The 16,142-nt window shown below is 38.5% G+C and overlaps 1 long non-coding RNA gene across 1 annotated transcript; it reads left to right on the top strand.

The window, feature by feature from the left end:
* Window positions 1–1,446: 1,446 nt before the first annotated feature.
* Window positions 1,447–5,907, top strand: LOC135100683 (uncharacterized). The gene is made up of 2 exons (XR_010268883.1): window positions 1,447–2,001; window positions 5,569–5,907. It is a non-coding gene; the product is annotated as an uncharacterized LOC135100683 (long non-coding RNA).
* Window positions 5,908–16,142: the final 10,235 nt, after the last annotated feature.

Raw genomic sequence — 16,142 nt, forward strand, 5'->3', positions numbered from 1 at the left:
TATTTTTTACATCTGTTTTATATATCATTACAGTTCTGAGGGGAGCTTTCTGTTAAATGTTCAAGTGAAAAGCATATTATACTATAGATGATAAAAATTATAGTGTTTATCTTTTTTATTTATTTTTTTTAATGCAATGAAATGGAGGGAACATTTAATTGTATATGAATATATTGAATTTATTACCTATTCTTTCCCTAACCTTGAGACAGCAGTAGCTAGCTGCTAGTATTAAAGGTACTAATGATTCATCATCTGCCTAAGAAAGACTAACTAATTAATCATTTAATTGACTAACCTATGATCCACTTTACTAATGTGGTTAGTAGAAGCAGTGAACAGTACGAAGGCATTAGTCAGATATATTTGAGTAAGACCATACTCAGGTTGAGTGCTCAGTTAGTCACAAATTGACTAACATTATGTTAGTCACTGTGACTAATGCTGCCACTCGTTCTAGACCCCATGGGTTTTACTAAGAAAAGTTAGTCAGCACGACTAACTTTGGTTTTGTGTGATATATAAAGGTACTAGGCCTTGCTGGCGCCCGAGAGTGTAAGAAAGGCAGGAAAAGTGAGTGGCGAGTGTGTGGGGCGACACTGTACCCTCCCCACGGTTTTGGAGGACAAAGTGAAAGATGGAGGCGGAAGGAAGGGCCAGTGAGCTGCGTATGCTTGACCTCTGAGTGGACGTAGGGGGGAAAAAAAAATGACACGTTTCGGAAATAACTTGTATCATAAGTAGAGAACGTGCATCCCGTTAAGCAGCCGCGCATTGCAAGGCCACGAGAGTACGTGGTATGATCGCAAGTGACACGTCCGGAAATCAGCGTTTAATTGTGTGTGTCTTAATAGAAGAAAATAGCTGATTTCCAAATTATACATCAAAGTATGACCTCCTCTAGTTCAGGAGAGTCCTTCGTATAAATGCACTGGTGTGTGTATGTGTGTGTGAATGTTATTGCTAGTTATCTCTCTCTCTCTCTCTCTCTCTCTCTCTCTCTCTCTCTCTCTCTCTCTCTCTCTCTCTCTCTGTCAGTAGTTGCACAGGTCTTCAAGGGTATTTTTACGGTTTTAGTGACAGATTAACAACATTTCTACATTAATAACAGGAGAAACACCATTGAAAACCCTGATAATAATCTTTATAGCTTTGAAAAACAGTCGTGAAGAGAGAGAGAGAGAGAGAGAGAGAGAGAGAGAGTAGGAGCATTTCAGTTGAGCCTATTCTGCCCTGGTTCGTGTTTGCTGCGGTGACACGGTGCCGCACTTAGTGAAGATTGCGTTCATAATCACTTATCGGGGGTGGAGTGGGGAAAGGAGAGTCAGAAAGTGAGGATATTTATATTATTTGACATATTATTTGATAGCATGTCAACTTTTTTTTTTGTGTGTGTGTGTGTGTGTGTGTGGGTGGGTGTTGGATCAGTGACAGGTGGCGCTGGGGAGTTACCACGGCGAGCGGCTGGCTGGCTGCAGTGTTTTGGTCAGCACTGGTCAATCTTGCCCTACACGCTCTATTAACCAGTGTTTCCGTCAGTCGTGAAGAGAGAGAGAGAGAGAGAGAGAGAGAGAGAGAGAGAGAGAGAGAGAGAGAGAGTAGGAGCATTTCAGTTGAGCCTATTCTGCCCTGGTTCGTGTTTGCTGCGGTGACACGGTGCCGCACTGAGTGAAGATTGCGTTCATAATCACTTATCGGGGGTGGAGTGGGGAAAGGAGAGTCAGAAAGTGAGGATATTTATATTATTTGACATATTATTTGATAGCATGTCAACTTTTTTTTTTTTTTTTGTGTGTGTGTGTGTGTGTGTGTGGGTGGGTGTTGGATCAGTGACAGGTGGCGCTGGGGGGTTACCACGGCGAGCGGCTGGCTGGCTGCAGTGTTTTGGTCAGCACTGGTCAATCTTGCCCTACACGCTCTATTAACCAGTGTTTCCGTCTTCCCGACACCTTCCTGCACCAAGCACCGTCAAGCATCACCAGAGAGGCACGAGTACGTAAGGTGAGTCCAGCGGGGCCAGTCTCCCTTCAGTCAGCCTTACTGCCTTCACAACACCCTAATCCTCCCTGTAGTGTCTTGTATTCGTTTATTTAGGATTCATTATTCGTTATTTAGTTTTTTTAGGGATTAATTATTTATATTTAGGTTTTGTTTACGTCTGAGTCTGGAAAGAGTTGGAAATTTATTCAAATATTTAATGTTCGCCAATATGTAAACAAGCCATCAGCTGTGTTATTAGCCATTGTTTGCCTCGTCTCTCACTTATTGTAAGCCTAACATATCACAAGATGGATCCACATGTCTAGCCTTCATATCCGCTGGCCAGATATATCCGTCATTGCCTGGTTTTGGTGTTATATAGGAATAAATAAGACAACATGGCCGCCGGCTCCCCCACTGAGGTCGCCGCCGAGGGCCGCCATGATGGACTGGCACCTGTTCCGGCTTGTTGGTTCCAATATTTTTTTCAATTTTTTCTGAATTAATTTATTTGGCTTGTATAGTAAGATTTTATGGTTTCTAAAAATATTTCGTTGCTTTTGAAGTGTTTTTCTTGCTTCAGTTAAGTAAATGTGCTGAATTTGGTGTTGTTTTTTTATGTAAATAAGGGGCAGTTTGTACGGTGAAATTTACCCAGCCTGGTTTTTGGCTTTTTTATTTGAGGCTTTAATGAAGATTTTATTGCTTCAAAAAATCGTTTATGATTTTTAAAGTATGTTGCGTTCCTGTTGAGTTAAGTATGTGGAATTTGAATAGGCTTATTGTCCCGTTGAAAGTGGTGATTTTGTCATTTTTTTGCTTCTTTATTTTTTTATTATAGCTTGTAACTAAGTGTGCATTATTTTAAAAAATAGTTCAGATTTTTTAAAATGTCTTTTTACCAGTGTAAAGTGGAATAGGTGGACTTTTCAGTGTTTTTAATGGTGTCAAAATTTCCAACACTTTTTCCATATTTCACATAATATTTCTTTATAACTACTGAGACTAGAGGTGTTTTGATATTGTGAATATTAATTCAAGTAATTGTCAAGTCAGAATATATAATGCATTCGAGCCTAGCTTCATTTTTTCTATGGGTCAATTTCAAAATGAAATACGTAACGTACGTATGGCAGCGGGGCGCCGGCACCTCGCCTGTGACGTCATCAAGGATTCGGGACTCGGTCTGCTCCAGAGCCTCCTCAATATTTACCGTAATTTCCAGTGTTTTCCAAGTGTTTCCAGCTGTTTCTAAAGTCAGGCGTGTAGATAGTTGTAGTAGAAGGAAGAAAATAAGAGAAATGAAAGAGGAGAAGGAAGAAATAAAAAGAAATGGAGGAGGAGGCAAAACAGGTAAACAATATTTAGCTTAGTTTCCCTTGTTGCACTGCAGTTCTCTAATATTTGGTGTGTTTTGGGTGTTTTATGTGTTTAGGATGTATGTAGGAATATTGTGGGGTTTTTAGAGTGTGTTTTGGTGGTGTTTAGGTGTGTTTTGGGTGTATATTTGCTGTTATCATTGTGTTTTGGGTGAATTTTGGATGTTTTAAATGTGGTTTAGGATGTTTTTAGTTATATTGTAAGTGGTTTGAGTCGTGTGGGGTGTTTTGAGTATATTATGGGATGTTTTTGTGTGTTATGAATGTGTTTGGGGGTATATTGAGGTGTAGTGGGTTTGTTTTGGGTTTATTTTCTGTTTTAAGTGTTTTGGTGAGTGGGTGTGTGTGTGTCGGGTCTTTTGAGGTGTATTTGATTGTGTGCAAGTAGTTTTAGGTCTTTAAGGGTGTGTTTGTGGTGTTGAGTGGTGCTTTAAGTGTGTTTTGGATGTTTTGATGTGTTTTGGGTGTGTTTGATGAGTTTTGGGGTGTTGTAGTGTATTTTGGGTGTTTTAAATCTTTTGAGTGTGTTTGGATGAGTTTTAGGTATATTGGGGTGCTTTGAGTGTGTTTTGGATAAATTTAGTGTGGTTGGGGTGGGTTATTTGGATATTTTCAGATGTTACAGGGTGTTTTGAGTGAATATTCAATATTTGGTTGTGTTTAGGTGAGTGTAGTGGGTATTTTGGGGTGTTGTGATGTGTTTTGGTTGTGTTTTGGATGTTTTGAGTGTATTTTGAGTGTGTTTTTGGTAAGTTTTGTTGCATGTAGGGATGTTGAGTGTTATATATATATATATATATATATATATATATATATATATATATATATATATATATATATATATATATATATATATCATGGGAAGGCAATGAGAAGAGGGACAAAAGAACATGGGATGCACCGCCTGTGTTCATACCGGGATCTGATGTCAGTTCTTGTGAAGGGCCAGAATGCATATTCCTGAAGTCTGGAAGGAGTCATCCGCCAGCCTGTATGGACACTAGGCTGTAGCTCCAAAACTAACTGTAGGATTCTCTCTAAAATAGTCTCATTGAGATTCTCGCACAAAATTACCTATATGTAACTTAATCTAACCTAACCTAACCGCTACAAGAGTAAATGGGCCAAAACATTACCAGACTTCGGGAATATGCCTCCAGAGGGATACGGGTTAAGGTCGCTTCACACACATCAGTGCCGTATTCGTTCCGTGCTGTTCAGTGCTTCAGTGTCAGTAAAAAAAAAAATTCATCATTTTGGAATTCAGCGGAAGCATTTACACACGTCCGGCGAAGTACCGTGTTTTGACTGAAGTGATTGTTACGTCTCCGTTCCGTGAAATGGAATATCGTCGTCACTGGTATTTTAAAAATTTTCACGGATGTCGGACAAGTGTTTGAAATAAAATAGAAGAAATTGAAATGGTGATAAATACTCTTTTTAATTGATGTAATTAATCACATTGTACATTATACTTACCAGAACACACCACATCACACCACACCACATCATAACACACCACACCATACCACACCACACCACACATCACTGAGCAATGTCATCAAACAGTTTTTCGACATTCTTAAGTACTGGAAAATTTTTGTTTCATCATTAATTAATTCCTCGTACAGAGTAGCAAAATCTCCTTCAGTTTCTCTTTTTCTTCCACGTTTCATGTACCCACTTTTCTTTTCTTTATTTTTTGTTAAGCAAGCATCTTGCTCTTCATCAAGAATTATGACAATCATAGCCAACTCCACGTCTGAAAGGATATGTGTGGATAGACGTCACGAAAGTGACATGAATATCACTGACACTATATGATACTAATACGGCACTGATAGGTGTGAAACCACCTTTGAGTGTACTATTCAGATAGTGTACCCACTATCTGCCAATTTCACTGGGACAAAAGCACAATTAGGTGATTGTTAAGAACAACATCAATAATAATAATAATAATAATAATAATAATAATAATAATAATAATAATAATAATAATACAATAAAAGGAGTTAAGCCATCTATATAGTTAGCTAGATTGATATCATTATTATTGTTATCATCATTATTACATATCAAGGTATTGTGACATTATTATTAATAATATGTTGTTATTATTATTATTATTATTATTATTATTATTATTATTATTATTATTATTATTATTATTATTATTGTTATTATTATTATCATTATCATATTTCAGCTATCCAACATCAGAACAGTATATGAATATGGCAAATGCTGTTTTGACATCATTTCCTGCCATCCTGAGAAACAGTGATCTCGAGGAGCATGAATTGCAGCTGCAATGGAAATTGTGCATCCAGCACAAGTTTCAGAATTCAAGAAAGAGGCAGGATTCCTCAGTGACTGAGGTGATGTCAAGGAAAAAGAAGATCCCTTGCATAGCGCCAAAAGAGACTACGTGTCCACTGATGTATGGAGTAAAGGCTTACCTTCCACCAAGGCCCCATTCAGAAGATGATAAGTCATTAGAGAGACATAGACAGTGGCCTGCTCTACATTGGATGAAGAAAGATCCCGAGTTAGATAAGGTATGTGATAATTGTACGCTTGATTTATCTTTTTTATATTTCAGAGACTTCTTTACTGGTGTTGTTTAAAAATACCTGCTCTTATGTAAGCAATTTCAATGGTACTGGTGGATAGCCACTGAAAAATGATACTTGTATATATATATATATATATATATATATATATATATATATATATATATATATATATATATATATATATATATATATATATATATATATATATATGAGGGAGAGAGGGAGGCTGGCGGGACAGTCAACTTATGAAAACTAATTTTACTTTAATGATTTTCCTCAGGCTGAACGCCTCATGCAGTTGTCACTCTCTGAGAGACGCAAAAAAATAATCAATGGGAACATTCTTGTACCAGAAATCCTGAACTTGTACCCGTGGATTCAGACTTTTGAGGGCGTAAGTGTGTATATATGTACACTTTATGGATTTTGCTACATATTGTTACTAATTGTCAACTTTATTTGTAGGGCTATAATGTATATAGCTATTTATATTTTATAGTAGGTAATTGATATTTAACTACTGGCACTTCCATTCTCCCTCTCAGGCTCAAAGGCCTCAGTGACGAGAGATAAGCACTCATAACTAAGTACAGTTATTGCAGATGCTCATCTCTGCAACCTTCACTTATAATTATTTGATGCTTATATCTTTACAGATAATCAAGGAGTTCCTGAGATTAGAACCACAAGCAGATGAACCAGACCCAAGAGTAGCAGTTTTGAAAGGGCTGGAGAAATATAGGCTCCCAATAATTGCCATTCTCAAAAAAGAAAAGCAGTTCCTCTGTATATGGAAACCTTACTTGAACTCTATGACCACGATGAAAGTCAATGCGAGTAATGTCTAGTTCTATTTGTTCATTTCAGTAGCTGGTAGCAATTTAATATATGTATCTTTTCATCATTAGCAATGCATCTTTCACTTTTATAAGCCTAGTATTCATGAAACTATGCTGCATGCAAAAACCAAACATTGTATTAAGCATGACCTATCTAACTGTAATGCTTGCACCAGTTTCTATAAAGGTACTAATTTAATTGTTAAATTCCTGCTCTTCTATCAAATTTTTGGCTGAGTGCTATGGCTAAATAATTGTTTGCAGCATAAGTGATGTTAAAGATTTTAATAGGTGTAAAGCATCTCTCTCTCTCTCTCTCTCTCTCTCTCTCTCTCTCTCTCTCTCTCTCTCTCTCTCTCTCTCTCTCTCTCTCTCTCTCTCTCTCTCTCTCTCTCTCTCTCTCTCTCGTAAGGAAAGACATTATTTCTAGTGTAAATAAACCCAATAGGCTGTCCAATTTGAAATTTAAAATGTAAATATTATCAATCTTTTTAGAAATGTTAGCTGCATCCTCTTCCCTTGCAGTCCAATAAGACAGGTCACTAATTCGTGTGGAGATAGAATTCTTGGAGTCACCTTTTCCAGGCACTAGCGCAAGTGCAAACAGTCTGATAAAGGTTTCTTCCATGGTTGTGATGAAGTTCAGGACTTCTCACACTGTTTTGGTGGATATGATGAGAAGAATCGGGAGTTCGGAACATCAGTGCATTATGTCGGGGCATGTAGGTTCGGCTGGGGTTTTCTTTCTTTCTTTCTTTCTTTCTTTCTTTCTTTTTTCGATCAGTACTCATCATATTCTTAAGAGGACTTGCTAGACAAAGCATTATTGCATTAGGATATTACCCAAATAGTGTCTCAAGTAAAAAACATAACCGCATACTCGTACAAAAGATTTGCTGCTGTGACACAAAGGACAAAAATCATTAGTATACTGGTCGTTCTGAGCATTTAATCAAAATGCTTGTCATTCATATAATTAGTAGAACCATCGAGGAGCTTTATTTTTGTTAATTCTTATGTGATAAAGCAATAATTACAGGAGACTTTTAAAAGATTGGTACTCAAATTAGTGGACTGTCCTATTGGATGTGACCGTATCTTCACTTTTTCCTTACACAGTTAATTTTCTTTTGTTTATTTGATTTACTTATTATCATATTTATTTATATATTTATTTATTTGCACCAGATGCTTGCTTAGTTATATTGGGGTTACTTCACCTGCTTGGAGAAAGGAAAGACTCCATTTTTACTAAGGTTAAATTTCAGTACCTTTGATTTTAGAGTGGTGTGTATATATTGAAATTTTTGAATATATTATCACCTTAAGATATACATCTACATATAAATTTTATTTTAATGTCAAAATGTTATTAATGTTTACACTATTATTTCTTCCTTAAGGTACCAGAAGAAGAACTAAGAACAGGGCAGTCTAGTGTGTATTTGATGGTGCACCTGTAGCTGAACCAACATGTATTTCTATGGCTGTAGTCTCATTGGTAGCAGGGCTTTGTGTTTAATATTGAACACCCAAAAAATTGTGAACATTTCCTCCGTTTCACAACATCCCATCTCTTAGGTATCAAGTATGACAAAGGTAACACTTCAAAAACAAGATCTCTACTTGTAAAACTCAATGAAGTAAAGACAGAATTGAGCTACAAAAATGCATAAATCTGCTTCTAAATATATTCAACTCCACACATAATGCCTCTCTCTCTCTCTCTCTCTCTCTCTCTCTCTCTCTCTCTCTCTCTCTCTCTCTCTCTCTCTCTCTCTCTCTCTCTCTCTCTCTCTCTCTCTCTCTCTCTCCAAATTGGGAAGTATTCTTCATGTACCATATGATGCATATATATATATATATATATATATATATATATATATATATATATATATATATATATATATATATATATATATATATATATATATATATATATATATATATTTTTTTTTTTTTTTTTTTTTTTTATGCATTTTTTACCTTTTTTTTTTTTTTTTTTTTTTTCTCTATGGTATTGCAAGTGATATGTGAAGCTTCTTTATTACTGTTCTGAGCATTTCTGTAGATTTGTTTAGATAGTATATCCCATAGAAATACTCATTTTCTTTTTTTGTGTGGCTTTAAAGGATTAATGGTGACATGGATATGATCTGGGTTAAAAGCTTGTATAAATAAGGTTAAATGTCTATTTTTGCACTGGTTGTTTCCCTAAGTTTCTTAAAAGTACTGTGATATAATGATTAGCAATGGACTAATTAATTATTCTTTACAGGGTCTGTAACTCCTTACATTTAATTTATGTTAACTTTACTTACATATTTTTTCCTTTAGTTTATGAATGGGAGGAAGGTTTAATATTCATATCTTAAGAGATGCTTACTTTCTTTTCCACATTGCAAGTTTTAGTGATTAATACTCACAAATGTGTATTATTTACTTAATGGCTTGTCAAAAAAGGTTGTTTTTGTGTTGCTTTTTTTTTTCTCTCATGCTAGGATGAAGTGTTACTAATGGAGTTTATTTTTTACATCTGTTTTATATATCATTACAGTTTTGAGGGGAGCTTTCTGTTAAATGTTCAAGTGAAAAGCATATTATACTATAGATGATAAAAATTATAGTGTTTATTTTTTTATTTATTTTTTTTTAATGCAATGAAATGGAGGGAACATTTAATTGTATATGAATATATTGAATTTATTACCTATTCTTTCCCTAACCTTAAGACAGCAGTAGCTAGCTGCTAGTATTAAAGGTACTAATGATTCATCATCTGTCTAAGAAAGACTAACTAATTAGTCATTTAATTGACTAACCTATGATCCACTTTACTAATGTGGTTAGTAGAAGCAGTGAACAGTACGAAGGCATTAGTCAGATATATTTGAGTAAGACCATACTCAGGTTGAGTGCTCAGTTAGTCACAAATTGACTAACATTATGTTAGTCACTGTGGACTAATGCTGCCACTCGTTCTAGACCCCATGGGTTTTACTAAGAAAAGTTAGTCAGCACGACTAACTGGTTTTGTGTGATGCACGGGCTGTCGATGAAGAGGCGCCACTCGTTGGGGTTACCTGGGATTCCAATTGCCTCAAACAGACTGGTCACATTGTTGCAGAAACAAATCTCATCTTGACGAGTGAAAAAGATTGAAAAATGCTGGTGATGTTTCTCTGTCTTGATATTTTCACACTTTCATCTAACAAATTCCACTGCTCGAGTCTCGACGTCAAAAGCTCGGTATTAGACTTTGTGAGACCAAGATCTCTGATCAGGTCGTTGACGTCATTTTGGTTGGGATAGTAAGGGTTTCTCTCCTCAGCTGCGCCTTTGAAATCTGGATCAGTGACTTTATCTGCTGAACTGTTTTTACTTTGTAAAAACTGCTGCTTTCCCTTTGGAGGAGTGGGGTTGAGGAGCTCAGAGCAGTGTGGTACTGGCGCAGTGGATGACACAAGGTCTGGATATTTGATAGCAGGTTAGTTTCAAGACATCGTTGTCCAGATCAGAATATATAAAAAAATTAAAGGGAATAACTGTCATTTTCTTTGATTTTTAAATAAAAGCAATTAGAAAATAACATTTACTGACTAAAGCAAAGAAGTTAAAATTCTGTTACACGATGTTACTCTCCCTCTCACTCTTCAGCTGAATTCCTCTCTCCCTTCTCGTTCATTCCTCTTCCCCTTCCCTCCAGTTTCACTTACCTCCCCCTACTGCAATTAGTTTCATTTCTCTTCCTCTCCCTCTCTTATTTCATTCTTTTCTCACTCGCCTTGGAATTTCTCTCATCATCTATTTCATTCCCCTCCCCTTCCCCCATCTACGTAGTTTCTTTCCTCTTCTTCCTCTCTAACTTCACTCTTCTTTCACTCATCTCCCACATTTCCCTCCACTTTTTTTTCTGCCTCTCTTCATCCACAACTTCAATTCTTTCACCTTCCGATCCCCTCTGCAACCTCACTTCTCTCCCATTCGCCTCGTCCCCTACCATTTAATTCCATTCTTCTGCACCTCCCTTCCCAATGTCACCCACCTTCTCTCACTCCCCCCTTACAACTTCACCCTTCTCCCTACTTTCCCCTCCAGCTTTATTCCTCTCCCCTCGTCCACCTGTATTCTTTTCACCCTCGCCCACCACGTTCATTCCTTTCTCGTCAAGTCACCCTCCCTCCCTCCCTCTCTCTCTCTCTCTCTCTCTCTCTCTCTCTCTCTCTCTCTCTCTCCCCCTCCCTTCATAATTGCCACACCTGCGTCATTCTTCTTTGTTTTACCGAAAAAATCTGATCCGGTGCTCCAAACGCGACCAAATACACTGACTCGCGCAATACACACCAAGCTTTTGTTTTCTCTCGAGGCGTTAAAAATCTTTCGTAAATCCACAACTGCTTTTTTTTAAACACCTGGCGAAAAATGGTTAGTTAAAAGTCACAGTGAATCAGAGTTTTCCAGGAAGCAGTGTGACCCCCATGTGTGCCAGGAACGTCCTTGACCTCACCAGCTGGGGAGGCTTTACGTGGAGCTTTAGATTTGTATTGGGCATTTCCTCTCTCTCTCTCTCTCTCTCTCTCTCTCTCTCTCTCTCTCTCTCTCTCTCTCTCTGATAGTGATAGGGATGAAAATATTAGGTGCATTCGTTGGATTTTATAAAAGAAGTACGTAGGGATATCGTATATACGCAGTCTTTTGTGCTCGCTCTCTCTCTCTCTCTCTCTCTCTCTCTCTCTCTCTCTCTCTCTCTCTCTCTCTCTCTCTCTCTCTCTCTCTCTCTCTCTCTCTCAACTAAGCTGGGGTATAAAGCAATGAATGCTATCTATTTCATAGAGAGAGAGAGAGAGAGAGAGAGAGAGAGAGAGAGAGAGAGAGAGAGAGAGAGTAGACCTAATATTTTCATCCCTATCCTTATCACAATGCTCATTATAGAGAAGTCATGCATCATAAATTCTTACGGACAATTCAAACATCGCAATAAACTTCTACTGACTAATGGGGAGAAATATATAGTAAAGAAATGTCAGGAGAATACTGGACACACACACACACACACACACACACACACACACACACACTCCTCAAGTCCCATACATCACGATGCCAGAAATCAAGGCTAAGTCGAACGGGGAGGAGGAGGAGGAGGAGGAGGAGGAAGAAGAAGAAGAAGAAGAAGAAGAAGAAGAAGAAGAAGAAGAAGAAGAAGAAGAAGAAGAAGAAGAAGAAGAAGAAGAAGAAGAAGAAAAGAAGGAGGAGGAGGAGAAGAAGAAGAAAAAAAGAAACAAAAAAAAAGAAAAGGAGGAGGAGAAGGAGAAAGAGGAGAAGAAGAAGAAGGAGGAGGAGGTAGAGAAGTAGGAGTAGGAGATGGAGGAGGAGAACATCAATAACAGCTGTTTCTTAAAGGAGGGCAGGAAAGTGGGAGGCGACACAAGGAGAGAAAACTAAAAGTCGCGGAAATGGCTAAAGAGAGGGAGGAATATCGGTAGAAGCTGGAGGAAAGGAGGAGAAAGAGGAGAGGACAGATGTTCCTAACAAGCGCCAACCCAAGGAAACTTTAGCGATCACCACGCTTGGCAGAAAAAAATAACAGTATTGGGTATTATTTTATATCCTTGGTGGGTTAAACGACGCCCCTCAACCCGTCTCCTGCTGTATGATACTTTCCATAATCACCTTCAGCTTTCAGACACTTATTGTACTGTAGTCTCTTACATAGCTTTTATTTATTTATTTATTATTATTATTATTTTTTTTTTAAGCTTTGAATGTAAAAGTAAGAGTAATATTTATTGTTTTCATTCTTGTTCGCCACTCCTCAGCCTTTTCAGAGCTACGCAATATTTTCTATAATCACCTTCAGCTTTCAGTTTCTTTTCGTATGGAAAGCACAACATTAATCTCCTATTCTCTTTTTCTCTCTTTTTTTCTTTCTCTACGTCCATGGAAACAAATTTTAGATTGCTTTAAAACATGTATTGTGCTGCAATCTCTTATGTAAATATAAACGCAGCCTCGAAAGAACAAAATTAATCATCTTTTTTCTTTTTTTATCTTTATCGTTTTTTTTATCTTTATTTTTATCTCTGTGGAAACCATTTTAAGTGATGTGAATGTTAGCACAGGATGATCACAATAAAATGGTCTCTTCTCCTCCTCCTCCTCCTGCTCGAGGTGACTTAATTGAATTGTTTAAGATGTGTCGGGGCTTTGATAACGTAAATGTAAACAACTATCTCATCATTGACAGTTCCAACACCACTCGAAATAATGGCTACAAGATTATAGGTAAGCGTTTCAGATCAGACGAGGCTAAGTATTATTTCTTTAATAGAATTGTAAATGTCTGGAACTCTCTCCCAGCACATATTGTCGATAGTAACACAATAGAAACTTTTAAACAAAGGTTGGACAATCACCTCGCAGCAACCCCTCATATAACGTACTTTGCGCCTACATAAATTTTTTTTTTTTTTTTTTTTTTTTTTTTTTTTTTTGTTAGTTAGTGTAGTGAATAGTATAATTTCTCTTTCATCCTTTCCTATCACATCTTAGCCTTTCCTCCTCCCTATACTCTCCTGTTTTTCCTTCCTTGATCTCTAGTGTCCTCCATCCTCTAACTCTTAGAATCTGTAGTGGTAGTGGTAGAATAGACACACAGACAGCCTCGTTAGGCCCAGTAGGGCTGTTGCTGTCTGTTCTTTCCTTTGTATTCCTTTGTATTCCTTCTCTATGTCACTTGAACAACTGTAATTCTTCCTCCTATCTTTCATTTCTTCTTCCCTCTCTTTCTATTACTTAAATAATACAAGAATACTTAAAAGAAAATCTAAATTCAGGTAAGGAAAGGTAGCTTGAACTAATATACACACGATGAGTTACAAATTAAGAGGAGGAGTAGATTAGCAAAGGTTCATCGTGGAAGTGTGATGAGGAAGGAGGAGGCGATTGTGAAGGAAGGGCGTGCATGAGATGAAGCGAGGGTGCAAGTGGTGAGGGCAGGGAGAGCAGGAAAGAGGTGAGGGTGGAAGAGGAGGCTGTCATGGGACCAGTGATTATCTTTCTTCTTACTCCTTTTCATCGCGTGCATGTTCTTGGATACTTATAATAGGAACAGTGATGATGACACTGACAACAACAACAACAACAACAACAGGTAGCTATCCATATACCGGTTGGAGAGTCTCGTATTCTTACAAAAGGGGATAATAGAGGTATCCTACACACACACACACACACACACACACACACACACACACACACACACACACACACACACACACACACACACACACACACACACACACACACACACACACACACACACACACACACACACAGAGAGAGAGAGAGAGAGAGAGAGAGAGAGAGAGAGAGAGAGAGAGAGAGAGAGAGAGAGAGAGAATCACCACCCTGCTCTGTCAAAATTATACGAACATTGCATAACTGGCACCTTTCCTTATCCCTCCCTCCCGACTTCCTTTGTTTTCCTTGTATTTCTGTCGTCACTGATGTTTCACTAGCAGCACTGCATTCTGGTTCATGTCCGGCAATTCTGTACAGCAAACATAAGCCACAAGAATCCCTTCCTGTCAGTGAACTGTAACACAACCCAGCAGTCCTTTCCCTGCCTGACGTGCTTTCCTTCAACTGATCCCTGTGCTGCACTACCCCTACTGACACACACACACACACACACACACACATACATACTTACAGCCTTCAATCCCTGGCAGAAGAGGGACGTAACATCTTAAAAAAAAGGGTTACAAGATGGAATATACAAAGTTACAACTGTGGTTTCCTTCCTTCCTTCCCTCAGTGTTTACTATGATGGGACGTGTGATGGTCAGTGAGCTAAGGAAAAGAACACCACAGTCTCATCAACGGGAATCAAGAGCATCAGGCCCGGCATATAATAGGGGTTGATGGCAAGCCTCATTATGATACCTGTTGGAGGGAGTGAACCCAATACCGTCATCAAAGCTGCCGCATCTAACCAGGATTGCCTCCACTCTGCCCGAACGACACCACAGCATGGGGTACACAAACGCTGCCATCCACAATAACAGGGTGAAATGCACTGCCATGCCCCACAAACTAAAGCTAGCTAAACTCTCAAACACACCTAGATACACAGCTATACTGCGTCATCAAGGTAATAGTGGATCTGCGGGCGTCCCTACAGTCGTGTCTATCTGTACGAATGTTGAGGTTCCTGCGGGATACGCCACTTTTCATACATTCCGCACATTATCCATTTCCTCGACTACAGCTTAACCGGTTCTTAGAGTAGTGATGTATCCTACTAAGATATTTCAATTTTAGTAGTTTTGTGGATGTGATCACTCTCCTTTGCTATTCCTCGCCGCCTGGCACCCTTTAAAATATCCAACATGCTGGAAAGAAGCAAGTTGCGGACACTCGGCCATCCCCCGCTACGCCGCCTGGAACAGGTTTAAACAAGACGCAGCATGGCAATCAATCTCTCTTTCTGAAGGAAGTCCTAAAGAGAGAGACAGCCATCCAGGATGCTGGTGACGCCGGTCTGGCCAACTCAGAAAGACCAGTGATACACTCTGTAGTAATCCTGAATTCAAACTCCACGGAAACCAGCCGCCGCACTGAAACATTTCATTAGAACCTTTGCTAACTTCTCTTCTCTTTAAAAATTATCTTATTATCATCGACCATCTACACACTTATCTGAAGTAAGTCTCTCAGTGTCACACCCTTATTACCGCATGGCCACTCTCCCCCCCCCTGCCTCCTCGCCGACACCAGCCTTATGTACCATCAGCCGTGCCCGCCCTTGTATAGTGCCTCGACACATCCTCTTCCCTCCCCCGCAGCAGAGATTGCATCTCCTACACCACTCACGCTCAGGATTTACGGCAGCGCGACGAGGCGAGGAAGAGGAGCCAGTCCTCCACGGTTCCCCTTCTTTTTGTTTTTCTCTTTCTTTCTTATCACTGTTTTTGTTAATACATACTTGCCCTTTTCCTCTTTCTTCTTCTTTCTTTCTTATCACTGCTTCGGTTAATTCCTTCTCAGATTTACCGTTTTATTCAAGTGTGTATTCCTATAATTATCTGTTTGTTTACTTCTTTTTTGCTTGCCTGTCTATTGTTTAGCTTCTCAGAAAATTTTACTATATTGAAGAGTCCCGATTTTTTTTTTTTTTTTTTTTTCTTTCTTTTAGGAGTAGAGGCACCGTAGCAACGAACTGTGGTCCCAGAGACACACGCGCTCACACGAGGATGAGTTCCATTGATTTTTTTTTTTTTTTTTTTATGTACGAGGGGCGCTATCCAAGATCAAAAAAGGAGCGAAAAAGAAAGGCCCACTGAGGGTGCCAGTCCGAAAAG

Source organism: Scylla paramamosain, chromosome 1 (genome assembly GCF_035594125.1).
Source record: "Scylla paramamosain isolate STU-SP2022 chromosome 1, ASM3559412v1, whole genome shotgun sequence".
NCBI classification, from domain to species: domain Eukaryota; kingdom Metazoa; phylum Arthropoda; class Malacostraca; order Decapoda; family Portunidae; genus Scylla; species Scylla paramamosain.